This window comes from Ochotona curzoniae, unplaced genomic scaffold (genome assembly GCF_017591425.1).
Source record: "Ochotona curzoniae isolate NIBS_2020 unplaced genomic scaffold, NIBS_Ocur_1.0 contig_2855, whole genome shotgun sequence".
NCBI classification, from domain to species: domain Eukaryota; kingdom Metazoa; phylum Chordata; class Mammalia; order Lagomorpha; family Ochotonidae; genus Ochotona; species Ochotona curzoniae.
The window spans coordinates 895,424-910,563 of NW_024465615.1; the positions used below are offsets into that span (position 1 = coordinate 895,424).

The 15,140-nt window shown below is 44.0% G+C and overlaps 1 protein-coding gene and 1 pseudogene across 3 annotated transcripts in view; one reads left to right on the plus strand and one right to left on the minus strand.

Moving 5' to 3' along the window:
• The window catches only part of ZSWIM5 (zinc finger SWIM-type containing 5), a 137,861-nt gene that overhangs the window by 76,440 nt on the left and 46,281 nt on the right, over positions 1–15,140 (minus strand). The gene's annotated exons all lie outside the window — the stretch shown is intronic.
• LOC121154776 overlaps positions 1,360–15,140 on the plus strand; it is a 29,256-nt pseudogene continuing 15,475 nt past the window's right edge.

Genomic DNA, 15,140 nt, shown 5'->3' on the forward strand with positions numbered 1-15,140 from the left:
AAAACCTAAATGTCCATTGGGTGACACAGATGATCTTAGAGTCTCCATTCAACCAGATTTTTGCTGTCAACCTTTGGCTGAAGTAGCTGTCCAATTTGTTCTGTTCTTCTACAGGACCCAATGGGCTGCCATATCCTCCATGTGCACCAGGGCCTGCCCTTCACTGCTCTATCTTTCACTGAGGAGGACCAGTTCTTGCAAGCGGACCCAAGGGCTTGGGCCAGGCAATGAGAGTCCAGTCAGGCCCCCACCCTCAGGGCTCACAGACTTTCAAGCAGGTGAAAGGACCTGGGCCAAGCAACCTGGGCCCCACCTCTGGGACTCACAGAATTAGCTCCCATGCAGAGGTGGGCCCAAGAACCCAGGCTAGGTGACCCATGCCCCACTGGACCCTCCTCCCCTGGGGTTCACAGACCTGGCACCCACTGTGTCAAGACTAGTATGGCTTGCCTCATCTCAGCATCCACCAGCAGGTGTTGCAACCTGGCTTGGTCCACCCTGCTCCCAGTTCCAACTCCTGCTGGTGGGCTGGCACATAATCTTATATTCAATAATCAGAGAATTAATATCCCTAGAAACTGAGAAACACAGGATAAACCCAAATTTCTTAGCATGGAAGAAAAGGCTTTCAGTGCATCACATACTTGCTGAAAATCTGTTCTTTTTCAGCATTAAGCTGGAGTACAAAGATGTCAAATCAGGTTTCAGTTCTTGAATAGCTTATGTCCTGATGCATCAAGATATTAATTCTCACTTTCTTAACATTAGAGTGAGAAGTGTTTGGTAAAGTTGCTGAGTAGAAGTTATTAAATAGATGACAACTGAACTACATAAAAACATATAATCTTGCCAAAAGTTTTTAAAAAATATTCCTAAGAAAGTCCCTATTAAAGCTGGCATATGTCACAAAATTCAGCCTATTATTATTCTCAAATGCAAATGATCATCTGCATTTAATTTTGTTTAGGTGATCCTCTTTAGTTTTCTCAAATAATATGTTAATGTTATTTGTATGCAAAAAAGGGCTATAATAGTATTCTTGTACACATATCTCTTTTTAAAAAAGATTTATTATTTTTATTGGAAAGGCAGAGAGAAGGACAGAGAAATAGACCTTCCCTCTGCTGGTCCACTCCCCAAGTAGCCCCAACAGCCTGAGTTGAGCCAACCTGAAGCCAAAAGCCAGGAGTCTCCTCCAATCCTCTCATGCAAGTGCAGGGTCCCAAGGACTTGAGCCATTCTCTACTGCTCTCCCAGTCCACAAGCAGGGAGCTGGACAGGAAGTTGAGCAGCTGGAAAACAAACCAGTGCCCACATGGGAACCCAGCAGATGCAAGGTGAAGATTTAGCCACTGAGCCATGACACCAGATGACTTTTATACTGAACTAACCTACACTTTCACCAACAGCGGAGTAAGGTACCTTTTCCCCCCACATTCACAGCAGCAGGTATTGTTAGTAGATTTCTGAATGTAGGCCATTCTCAATGGAGTTAGGTAGAATCTCAGCATGGTTTAAGCCAATCCCCAAAGAACAAAAATCACATGTTCTCTCTGATATAAGGCAACATTCATGCTAAATATAAAACAAACTAACATATAGGTGAACAAGTATATACACATAGTCTCACAGATGAACTATACAATAGAGACAAGCATACTGGGAAGTGAATATGTATTGCTGTAGGCATCTTTACTCTTGAATAAAAGGAAGACTCCCACTGAAACAGTTAAATATACCTTGACAATGTAATACTAGATTTTCTTTGTCTATACCTACAATGATGCGCAAATAGCAGAATGTTAAACCTATAACTGTTACTAAGGAACTATACTACTATAATAATATGGGGGAAAACAGTTGGAGGGGAAAATGAAGAGTGACAAAGGTGAGGGAGGAAATGAAAAGTGATCAAAGGGAGGAAAAGGGAGGAATCCCTATACCTATAAAGTTGTATCAAGGAAATATAAATAACTTAAAATTATACATATAATTACTATATGACTTAGTAATTGCACTGACAGAGACTCTTGAAAATAGAAATTTATGTCTACACATAACACTATGTGTGAATATTCAAAGAAGTCTTGTTCATAATAGCTGGAAACTGGAAACAATTCAGATATCCTTCAGTGGGTAAGCAGCAATGTATAACCATACCATGAAACACTACTTAACAATTACAAAAAAAAAAAAAAGAATTAATACACAATAGCAGTACACAATGCGAGTCTCCAGAAAATTATGCTGAATAAAAAGAACCCACTCCCAAAAGTTACACATTATATTACTTCACTTACATAATAATTTTCACATTATAGGAATAAAAAACAGACAACTATTTCTCAATTAATACAGCAGTTAGTTGACAGGGTGTGTAAAGAAGTGAGTGTGTCTATAAAAGGACAATATGATGGGTAGTTGTGATGATTCAACAACCTGATTGTGATATCCTATTAGTTTTGAAAAATATTGGGGAAAACCAAGCAAAGAGCACATAGGGTATCTATATATTACTTTTTACAACTGCATGTTACTTTACACTTATCTCAAAATTTAAAAGAACATGTAATAAAATAAAAAATAAGAATACATAATTATGTTTAAAAGTTGAATATATGACATTCATGACTTGGGGCGAGCTGATGAACTCATAAACCATAGGGAATATAAACATCAAAGACAAACATCACAATTCATCAGTCAAAATAACAGGTCCTTAATTATATACCACATACATCTAAATAGTATATACTATCATAAACTCTTTAAACACATCAATTGATTTTTATTTCCACATCAACCTTATGAGATACCATTACTTTATTAATGAACAAACTTAATTACAGCATAGAGATGTTTGTGATGTGCTAAAATGATCAGTTGATATGAAAGCAATATCCAGCATGAAAGCTACATCCAGCACACACGGGAAGAAAACATAGACTGGTATCAACCGCATTCAAAGGGAGCCAAGGACTGACAGAAAATGTCACAGAACCACATTTTTTTTTAAAGTATTATAACTTCAAGAAATTTATTTTGTAGTTAATACCTTTTTAAAAAAGATTTACTTTCTAAATTGGAAAGTCAGATATACAGAGAGGAGGAGAGAAGGAGAAGAAGATCTTCCATCCGATGATTCACTTCCCAAGCAGCTGCAACGGCCAGAGCTGAGCTGATCTGAAGCAAGGAGCCTGAAGTCTCTTCTGGGTCTCCCACGCGGGTACAGGGTCCCAAGGCTTTGGGCTGTCCTCTACTGCTTTCCCAGGCTACAAGCAGGGAGCTGGATGGGAAGCAGGCCGCCAGGACTTGAACTGGTGTGCATATGGGATTCCGGTAAGTTCAAGGCGAGGACTTAAGCCGCTAGGCTACTGTGTCAGGACCCAGAACTGCATCTTGATGGATACTAAGGAACTTGTTAGGTATTTAAAGTAGAAGTATGCACATTAAATAGTAATTACTTCATTTTGTATTTTATTATCAAAACATATATTGTACATCTTACATTTCTAAAGTAAAATAATAAAAACATGCAAATTTCATTGATGGGCAGTAAGACATCACTAGAGAATTAATTTGCTTCTGCTGTTTCTCTGTCAAAATCAAAGTTGTGTATTTTATTGTTTAATCTTTGAAATCCCTTTAAGTTCATTATGTTTGTTATTCTTTGCTGCTAGTGTAAAAAGTTAAATTATTGGAGCCCTGTAGGCACAGCACTTGTTTGCATGCAATACTAGAATAACTCATGGGAAATAGGTCCCTGTGTCCCAGAAACAAGAGTGCTGCTGTTGTCACTTATAAATGAAATTGTACTCCAACAACAAGTTAAAAAGACTTTGTAATTAGCCATGGAAATTGAATTGCCATTTATAATGTTGTCTTTGGGAAAATAAATTTTAAATTAAATACGGGATATAAAACAATTATTTTAAAACTGTGCACATTTCACATTGGTATAAAATAATAAAAAGACAAAAAAAGACACAGTCCTTATAAAAAAAATATTAGAATCAGTCTTAGAAGCGACTGCGGGTCTTAGAGAAAAGTTAATGAATAATCTTTTGTGTCTGATGCCAATTAGCTTTTATAGCAGTTCCAGTCTTCAGAGCAAGCGAAGTAGAAGAGCAGAATTCAAGAAAGAACTCTTCACCTACACTGAAAAGAAATGGTACATACATTAAAACCTTTTCCTTTCCTTTTGGTTCAAGTTGGAAAAAGGCAGGACACTGAAAAAACACAAGGAGGCCAGCAAAACCTGAGCTAGGATAGCAGAATCAAATAACCTTCAGTGAGTCATTAGTAGAGTATTTTCTCTTAGCTTTACATTACTACAAGTCAAAAGTACTCTTTCAGCTTCTTATTGCAATAAAGAAGAAAAGTTAGAATTCTTATTAAACCAAAATAAAACCAAGATTAAATCACAAAGCTGGAAGTCTTGTGTGATGAAGTACCCAAGTATGCTTATGAATTGTGTATTTTAAACTCAAACCCAAGGCGGTACATTGGTTAGTCCAAATATTACCATTTATACTTGTCTAAATTTGAAATCCTTACATTCAAGTGCCAACCTGTATTTTTGGATTTCAAACTTTTTTTACACGAAGGAAACCTACCTTTTGATTCCATTTACCCATGGACTTTTTAAAGGATCCTTGTATAGACAATGTAATCTAAAAAGACTTAAAAAAAGAAAGAAATTGGGCCCGACACCGTGGCCTAGCTGCTAAAGTCCTTGCCTTGAACGCCCCGGGATCCCATATGGGCACCGGTTCTATCCCGGCAGCTCCACTTCCCATCCAGCTCCTTGCTTGTGGCCTGGGAGAGCAGTCAAGGACGGCCCAAAGCTTTGGAACCCTGCACCCTTGTGGGAGACCCGGAAGAAGTTCCTGGATCCTGGCTTCGGATCGGCATAGCCCGGCCATTGCGGTCACTTGGGGAGTGAATCATCGAACAGGAGATTTTCCTCTCTGTCTCTCCTCCTCTCTGTATATCTGACTTTTCAATAAATAAATAAATAAATAAATCTTTAAAAAAAAGAAATCCTATCACTTGTTATACTATGGATGAGCCTTGATGAAAATATTGTAGTAAAATAAGCCAGTCTCAAAAGGACAAATACTATGGGATTCCACTCAAAATCACTATTTAAAGCAGCCAGAGTCAGACAAACAGAAAATAGAAATGATCCTGAAGTGTAGGCAACTGCCTAGGTTACCTTATACCTAGGCAAGTGGTACACTGCTGAGAAAAAAGCAGCTGACAGCCAAGGGGCATCTAGGCTGGTTAATGCCAAATTTATGTTAACTATACCAGCATGCCAGCATAGTGACCTATTCTATTTTTTTTAAAAGATTTATTTATTTTTATTGCAGTCAGATATACAGAGAGGAGGAGAGACAGAAAGGAAGATCTTCCACCCGATGATTCACTCCCCAAGTGACCGCAATGGCTTAAGCTGAGCTGATCCGAAGCCAAGAGCCTAGAGCTTCTTCTGGGGCTTGCACATGGATACAGGGTCCCAAAACTTTGGGCCATCCTCGACTGCTTTCCCACGCCACAAGCAGAGAGCTGGATGGGAAGCAGGGCTGCCGGGATTAGAACCGGTGCCCATATGGGATCCCGGGTGTTCAAGGTGAGGACTTCAGGTGCTAGGCGACCGTGCCGGGCCCCTATTATTATTATTATTTTTTAAAGATTCATGGTGGGCAGATGCCTGCGCACCACACACCAGCACGGACCCTGGGCAGGTGGGCAGGGCCTCAGGCTGGCATGTTGTACTGCTAGAAGACCAAGTTTTGGGACCTATGTGCTTGTGGGCACAGGGTGATGTGGACTGTTCAATGAAAGGAATTATGGGGATGTGTGATAGACAGGACCATGGACGGAGAAGGGTACATGCGAGGAATTACTTCTGGGGGACTTCCACCAACAAGGTCACTGCACTTGCAGGTAAACAAGTGGACTGAGACTGTGTGGTTTGGAGGAGAGAAGCCAAAGGATCTTTCTGGGTCAGATCAATGCACCTACCCCCATGGGAGACCTAAGCTGGACTAGTTGGTATCGACTATCACCCACCTGTTTACGTGAAAGCTTGGGTTAAGGGCCTGTCTGATACTCACCAATGACTGCAGAGCAGGGGGTAGGTCACTTTAAGCTAGGCCATGAGACTAACCGGCAGGTGACAGAACCAGGTCTGGGGGCAGATTCTATGGGGCATATGTGGGCTCTTTCCTGTGGAACTGCAATACCTGCTGGTTTGCTCAAGAGCTGAGGGTGGTGATGGGCTAAGCTAAGCATGACCATGGAATTTACCGACACTCAGGGGAACTGGGGTTGGGATCAGGTGGGCTGGACCAGTCTCTAGTACCTGTACGTGCACCCAGTAACTGGGTGTGGGGAGGTCTGGGCCACAACTTCTACCACCACACACAAAGGCTGAAACTGGGAGACAGACTTTATCAAATAGGGGCCTAGCATCCACCAACAATCATGAGATCTGGGTCTGGGAGTGTGCTTGGTGGGGGAACTTGGGGAACACCCTGGTGGGTCATAATGACTACCGGTGAACACAGAGTCAGAGTGAGAGTCAGGGTTGATTGAGGGCCAAACCAGGCAAGGATTTGTGGTCCAACCTTGGAAGGCATGCACTGGGTCTGAGTCTACTTGATTGCTGATGTCTATGCAGTGGAGAGTTTGTCCAGGTGTATAAGGGGTAAGTAATGGTCAGTTTGCTTGGGCCTACAGAGGATGTCACATAAGAAGATGGAGAGCAGAACAGGTTAGACAACTCTCCTGGTCAAGATTTGTGGGCAAGTATCTGGGTGAGTGGATACACTAGGGTGGACTCTGTTGGCCACAGACCTTGTAAGAATTTTCTCAACTTTGGAATAGCAAAAGCAACAGTGTCTCAGAACTCCCCAAACTACTCAAGCAACACCCCTGGAACATTCTTCTCCACACTGGAGTTTCTAACATGGGATGTGAGTTACTCTCTACTGCTTTACTAGGCCATTAAGCAGGGAGTTGGATTGGAAGTAGAGTAGCTGGGACTAGAACCAGCGCCCATATGGAATGCCAGCATCACGAGTAGAAGCTTAGCCTATTATATCACTCTCAGTCACTAAATTCTGGGGTCTTCTAAAACAAAGTGAAGCACATTACAGAAAATCATATGTAAGTATTTGTCCTTCCAGAGATTGACTTTTAATAGGTTTTAAACTAACCATGGTTTTAAGGGAGAACATTTTTAGAGATAAAATATTAGAAAAAGGCAAAATAGGTAATCTAGGCTTTATAAATTGTGGTGTTGATGTGGATGAATCTTCATGATATTAGCATTATTCTGAATTTCTGCCTCTACAGTATGTACTGTCACATACAACAGTCTATCAAACATATTCACATATAACTCCTAGGCAGACAATAGATGAATAAGAAACATCTTTTAATAACACCTGCAAATAAAACATTAGACAAAGAGGGAAGGAAAATAAATGATAAATCAACATTCTATTTATTGGCACTATCCAAAAAGAAAAATATTACAATATTGATGTTTACCTGAATCCATCCTACTCTACAATACAGCAGTGATATTTTCTGAACAGAGAAGAGGAAAAAATGTAATGAAGATCACTGATATTTCCTTTTATTACCCAAATTCAAATATCCCCTTCTATAATAAAAAATTCAGTCATCCCTACAATGAATATTAAAGTGCCAAATATTGAAAACCATCGGTATTCCAAAACCAATCTAACCTTAGTTACATTAGTAATCATTCAAGAAGCTCACAGAGGCGCAGGCATTTGACATGGCAGTTCAAATACCAGTTAAGACACACAAATTCAAGTCCTGATTTTGGCCCCCTGAGTCCAGACTCCTGCTAATATGGACCCTGGGAGGCAGTGGTGATGGCTTAAGCACTTGGATTCCTTCCCATGGGAGATCTGAATTGAATTTCCAAGTCTAGATTTTACCCTGCTTAGCCCCAGACACTAGGGCATTTGAGGAGTAAAGCAGAAAATGGGGAATTTCTTTATCTGAATCGCTCTTAAAACAAACAGCACCCAGGGTCTCAGGACCGGGCGTCTCATGCCTGGATCCCAGACGCCAGCTACCATGTGCACATGGTAAGCTGTCCCCAGGCCTGCCTGGGCTCCGGGGCCTGCTCCCTTTGGGGTGAGTACACTGAGGGGGAAGGTCTCTGTGACTGAGCAGGTCCGGCGCCCACCCACGGGTGGTGAATGGGATTGGGGAGGGGCGCAACCCTGGGCCTGGGAGTTTAAACTTCCAGCAGCCTCCTGGCTGCTGGTGGGTCTCAGGACGAGGTGTCTCATGCCTGGATCCCAGATGACAGCCACCACGTGCACGTGGTGAGATGTCCCCAGGTGGCCAGTGCACCATTTGGTGCCAGGCTCTGCCTGCTGGCCACCTGGCCGGGGAACTTGGGGTTTGGTTCTTTGAATCACTGCTTAGGTAGCTCCAGGTTGAACCCATTGTGCTTCTAGGACGTGAAGCAATTATAAAGGTTCCCAATGACAATAACTCTTCGCTTGAAAAACTTCTAATCACTGAACAATGCTAACCACCAAATACCAGTCCATGCAAAAGCTATGGCTCGGGGCTTGTCCATCAGAATCATATCCTGTTACCTGACATAATGATGGATCATGAAAAGGGTCACATTAAGCAGGGCCATTACATTAACTAGCACTAGAGAACCATACCAGGGGTAGATTCTGTGAGGGATGTGTGAGCCAAACCCTGTGGAAATTCTAGCCCCACTGGTTAGCTCAAGAGTTGGGGTGGTGATGGACTAAGCTAGGTGTGATCAAGGAGCCTGCCATGAATCACAGGTAAAGGAACCCCCAAAAGTCTGGACTGGTCAGGGCAGCAGCACCCGATTGTGCATCCTGAATAGGGTGTGAGGTGGGCCGGGCTGTAACGTTCACTAGCTCATACAAGGCCAAATGGAAGGCCAGACTTTGCCGGAACCTGGCCTACACCCAATGGCAAGTATGAGAACTGGGTCTGGGAGTGGATTAAGTGTAGGAACTTGAGAAACTCCCTTGGCGAGTCATAGCTCTGTTGGTGAACATGTAGTCCAGACCTGGGGGTCAGACAAGCTGGGCAAAGTAGCTCCAACAGCTGGGTAATATGTCAACTGGTAATGGAACAGGGTGGACTGGGTAGGACTGAGCAAACCTTAGCCCACAAGCAAAACTAGAAACCAGGAGGGAGCACAGGTCATGCCGAGCTAGGCTTTTGCACCTACTGGTCTGCATGAGCCAGGAATGCTAAACCACAGTGTCACAAGCCAGAGGTCAGGACAGGTGAGGGGCTGAGCCAAGCTGAGTCAGAGCAACCACTGGCATGCGCGTGATCTATGGCTGGGAACAGGCCCAGTTGGGGAGCTAAGGGGACAACCCTAGCTGGGTTGAGGCTCCCACCAAGGGACGCATGGCCTGGAATAGGGGCTGCGTTCTGATCAGGATACGGTTGTAGTACCAATTAGCACTAGTGTGGACTGGGATTGGATGCACCAAGCCCGGCCAGACTCTAACACCCTCTGGTGTCCTGGAGGACCAGGCAGATGTGGGATGGACTAGGCTAGGTCTCAATCCCTACTGAGCAATGTGTGAGCCATATGTGGGTATGGACAAACCATGGCTAGGTTGAAACATCCAACAGCAAGGACCAGCTTGGGTTGAAGGTCAGTCAGGAAAAGCCACAGTTCCTGCAAGGACAGGAGGTGGACTGAGTAGGGCTGGCTCATGGACCCCCTGGTAAGCGTGAAACCTGGCATTGGGAGAGGTTCTGATGGAGGAGCCTGGGCAACTCCTCAGGCAGGACACAGACCCGGCAGGTAAGCGCAAGAACCATGATAGGAAACAGCCCAGAACAGGCCATGGAAAGTTACCCACTGGCATACAATTGGCAGGGGTCGGGGGAAGACCAGGCTGAATCAGTTCACATCATCCACTGGCAAATCTGAGCACCTGAACAGTATTGGTCAAGCCGGTTTGGTCGCGACAAATACCAGTGCACAATACGGAATGCCAAGGTGAGGTGACCTGTACCTGATGTGACCGCAGCGCCCAAATAGCACACGTGAGAACCAGGAAGGGAAGGAACAGAGCTGGCAGGGGAATATGGGGGTGCTATCCTGCTGAACGGCTACTCCCACTGGAGAGCGTGAGCTGGGATGGGGGTATGCCAGACTAGGCAGGGCTACAACACCTATATGTCTCATGTGGACTAGATCAGGGAAAAGCCAGGCTGGGCTGATTATTCCTACTGGTGTAAACAAAATTAGAGTGGGTAAGGGTTGTTTGGGCTTAGCTGCAGCATCAGCTGGCAGAAGCTGGCACTGGGTGCCTAGTACTGTGGAACAACCAGGATTACAACTGGTACACTAGGGCATGGGGGTATTACTGGCTTACCTCACCATGCCACAACATCAAAGTCCAGCTTGCCACTATCATTTTTTTAAACCCTGTTGGGATTTTTAATTGAGACTATACCGAATTTAGAGATCAATTTGGACACATCTGACATTTAAATAATACCAAGTATTCTGGGTCTTCATATCTGCAAGCAATGTTTAACATTTTTTGTGCGTATTTGTTTAATTAATTAATTAATTAATTTAAAAAATAATCTTACTTAGTTGATTAGGGTACAAAGGGTCAAGAGCTACAGGGTGAAAGTGGGTAATACCATTGTTTCCACACTAATATCATCATTTTCCCCCCTGTATCTTGGGTCAGGGGAGAAGAAAGGGAGAAGCCCCACCCAGCCTCCCACCCATCCCAGGCCCCCAATATGGGGATGCTCTGAGGGTCCTGCTCAACAGTTCTGAATTGCTGCCAATCTCACCATTCCAGGCACGATGAAACCTCTTCAGAATCCACTGGCTGACATAGTCTCTTCATGATTGGGGTTCTGAGATCAGCAGTTCATTTGGAGGGATCTCTAAAGAAACTTCATCTGAGATGATTCCAAACCTGATTCTTGTGTGTGCTTGCCAGTATAAGGTCCGGCACCGTCTGTTGCCCCAGTCAGTTTATGCACATTCTGTTCATTGAAATTGCTGGGTCAGTTCTGTTTCCCTGCCCTCTTTTCCATGTGAACCAATGGTTGTTGTAGTCCAGTCCAATCCTGCCTACTTCATACTTGACCCTCACGCAAACCAATGGGAGCTGAAGCCTAGTTGGGGCGACTCCCCATAACCCACACCAAGTCTCTCCCCTGCCCTGGTTCCCATGCTTGCCATTATGTACTGCAGACTTGTTCAGCCTGTCCCACATCCCATTTAGCTCTCATACATGTCAATGAGCATTGAAGCCTAGTTCAACCCAACCAACCTACTATCCAGCCCATACCAATACTGGCTGGTGCCTTTTGTCTAGCCACCCCTGTCCCGTCATGGTTTTCATGATCTCCAGTGGGAGTGGTAACCCAAGAAGGAGGTGCCCACTATTTCTCTACTAGGCCATTCCCACTCCTGGATTATGCACTCTCCAGGTGGTTCTGCAGTTTAACTTGACAGAATTAGCCCCAGTGCTAGCCTCTGCCTGCTGATGTTGTGGCAAAGCACAACCAACCCTCATCCACTCTAATTTTTGCTTGCACCAGTAAGAACAGTTAGCTCAACCTGGCTTTTCCCTGATCTAGCTCACATGAGGCACACAGGTATTGTAGTCTTGCCTGGTCTGGCATACCCCAATCCCAACCCATGCTCTCCAGTGGCAGTGACTGTCCAGCAGGGGAACCCACATTCCCCCTGCTGGCTTTGCCTCCTCCCTCCCTGGTTCTCACGTGTGCTGTTTGAACAGTTGAACATCTGGTACGGCTCACCTCACCTTGGCATTCCGTAATGTGCACTGGCATGTGTTGCAACCGAACCTGGCCTGACCCATACTCTGTTCTAGTGCTCGGATTCACCAGTGGGTAATGTGAACTGGTTCAGCCTGATCTGCCCACAATCTATGTCAAATGTATGTTGGTGGGTCTCTTCCTCTGGCCTGGTCTGGTTGCTCCCTATCCCTTGGGCTCACCTGCAAGGACTGTGTCCTGACAGAGTTTCCCAAGTTCCTCCATCAGAACCTCTCCCTATGCCAGATCTTGCGCATACTGGTGGGTCCATGGGCCAGCCTTACTTAGTCCACCTCCTGTCCTGGTAGGAACAGTGGCCTTTCCTTGCTTCAGTCCATTCCATTTCTTACTGTTGGATGTTTCAGCTCAGCCAAGGCTTGTCCATACCCAGACATTGCTCACATATGCCTCAGTAGGGGCAGAGACCCAGCATAGTCCGTCCTATATCTACCCAGGTTCTCCAGAGCGCCATATGGTGTTGGTGTCTAGCCCAGTTAGGTGCATCCAGTTCTAGTTTACCCTTGTACCAAGGGTGATTGCAGCCATATCCAGACCAGAACGCAGCCCTCACTCTGGCCCCCACACTCTTCCATGGAAACCCAAACCCAGCGAGGGTATACTCTCACAGCTCCCCAGCCGAGCCTATTCCCAGCCCTAGATTACGTGCATGCCAGAATTCATCCCTCACCTACACTCACACTGGCCTTATCCATGGATGTCCCTAGGCAGCAATTATATATGCTAAAACCCCCCATGCTTGCCACTGGGCAAAGAGACAGCAGGCAGAGCCTCAAGCCAAACAGGTGCACTGGCCGCCCAAAGCTTAGGATTCTGTCACCACCTGTCAGCAATGACTTTGGCCTGAGACCCCAGCATTGGGTCCAGCCTGGCTGGGCACTCCCCACAGCCGCTACACTGCAGGGAGCTGTTTTTGCCTCAGCCTCACGGCTGTACCAACATTTTAAATTTTTTATTTAAGGATTTATTTCTTTTGGGGTCAGCCCAATGGCTCAACATGCTACTCCTCCACCTGCAAGCACCAGCATCCCATATGAGTGCTGGTTCATGTCCTGGTTGATCCACTTCCCATCCAGCTCCCTGCTTGTGACAAGGGAAAGCAGCATAGGATGGCCCAAAGGCTTGGGACCCTGAATCTTGTGGGCAACATGGAGAAGGTTCCTGTATCCTGGTTTTGAATGGACTCAGCTCTGGCCATTGTGCCAACTGGGGAGTGAACCAGTGGATGGAAGATATTTATGTTTCTCCTTCTTTCTGTAAATCTGCCTTTCCGATAAAAAAAAATTTTTTTTTTAGCAAAAAGAGATTTATTTCTCTGGTAGGAGTTACAGAGATAGAGGAAGACACAGATGTTTCATCTGCTAGTTCATTCCTCAGATGGCTTCAATGATCAAAGCAGATCGGTGGAAGCCAGGAGTTGGGACTCCATATCCTGGTTTCACATATGAATACAGGAACCCAAGTACTTGAGTTATCTTCCATTGTTTTTCCAAGTCATTAGCAGAGAGCTGGTTTCAAAGTGCAGCAGCTGGGAGACATCTGGCACCCATATGGGATACCAATGTCCCAGGCAGGGGCTTTACTTGATGTATTACAATAAGGACTCCTGCTTATAACTTAAATATATATATATATTTATTTATTTATTTTAATTGGAAAGCTAGAGTTACAGAGAGAAATCTTTCATCCAGTGGTTCACTTCCTGAATGACTACAATAACTAGAGCCAGGCTAGTCTGAAGCTGGGAGCCAGGAGCTCCTTCCTTGTCTCCCACATGGACCTTACAAGGGGGTCCAAGGACTTGGGTCATCCTCTGCTGCCTCCCCAACCTATAAATAGGGAGCTGGAGCAGTCAATGGAACAACTGGGAGAAAAACTGAGACCCATATGGGATGTCAGAGCCACAGGGAGTGGCCTGTTATACCACTGCACCAGCTCCTCTCTTTTATAATTTTAAAGTGTGCATCTGATAAGTGATGTCTGTTGTCTGCATCTCCTATGAGACTACTTATTTTCTTTCTTCCTTTTATTTTGCTCTTAGTGTTTGGTCAGCTCTTGTGTATTTATTATAAGTGGTTATTTTGTACTCAGTTCCAGTTGTTGGGAATAAGAAACTGAAGAAATAATCTGAGCTCTGTAATATTTTATACCTTCCTCCAAAGGTTTGTTTTTCTGGCAGGCAGTTAAATGAAGCAGTGATCATTTTTTAAACTATTGATAGGATTAAGACTTTGGTTTTAGCTTTTTCAAATATGAATATTTTTCTGATTCATTCTTACTTTTCAGAGTGTAGCCTTTCATAGTTCTGACTACAAACCTGAGGTGCTTGCTAGGCCTTTCCTTCTAAGCAGATAATTTTTGTCCTTGTACTCCTACCCGAGTGCTGAAAGCTCTTTTCAGTCTCTCATCCAATCCCTTTGCCACTAACTTATAAAACTACAATCACCTGAGCGGTCCCAAAAACTTGGGCTTATCTCCTTTGGGTTGTATCTCCAAAAGATGTCAGCTCTGGAAATTCTCACTGCTCTGGTACTTTGATGCCTTTTTTATTTGTCCCATCATCTGGGAATTTCTGATGCTTTTGAATGAATTCTTAAAATATATCTTATCCATTTCTTGTAATGCTTTCATTTTAGTAAGAAAAGAATGGCAATAAAAATAGTAAACTTCAGTATATTAGAAGATGTAAGTGCTTATAGAACAAAAAGGGGGAAAAAGAGCAGGGAAAGAAGGAGGAGTTGGAAGGTATGTTTTATATTTGAAAGAAAGAGAGATACTTTGACGTGTGACACAGACACCTTAACTAAATGCCTGCCCTAGTCAGTTTTGATTTTAAATAGAGTGAAGGTAACAGGAGTTACATGAAGATAGATGGCATCTGAGTAGGATGCTCTGGCAATCTGCCCACACACCAGTTTGGATAGTTACTCGCTACAAGTCACTTTCACAAGTCAAGAAAGCCAGGGAGGATACCACAGTACCAGGTTTTAGATAATTATAAGAAAAGACTCATTGAAGAAGGCAGGAAGGAAGTAGCTGCTATGTATACTTGATCCAATTAACACAGACTGTAGAGAGACCTCTCCCACTTAGGGAATGAAGTTCATACTTGATACTTGAAATTCAGTACCAGGCCTGCTACAATGAAACCAAGACTCAGTTTCTGCAAACTAAGCTTCTGCCAAAGCACCACTCTCACCCATCCTTTCCTAGCCTCCAGTAGTCAACTGGAAAACAGG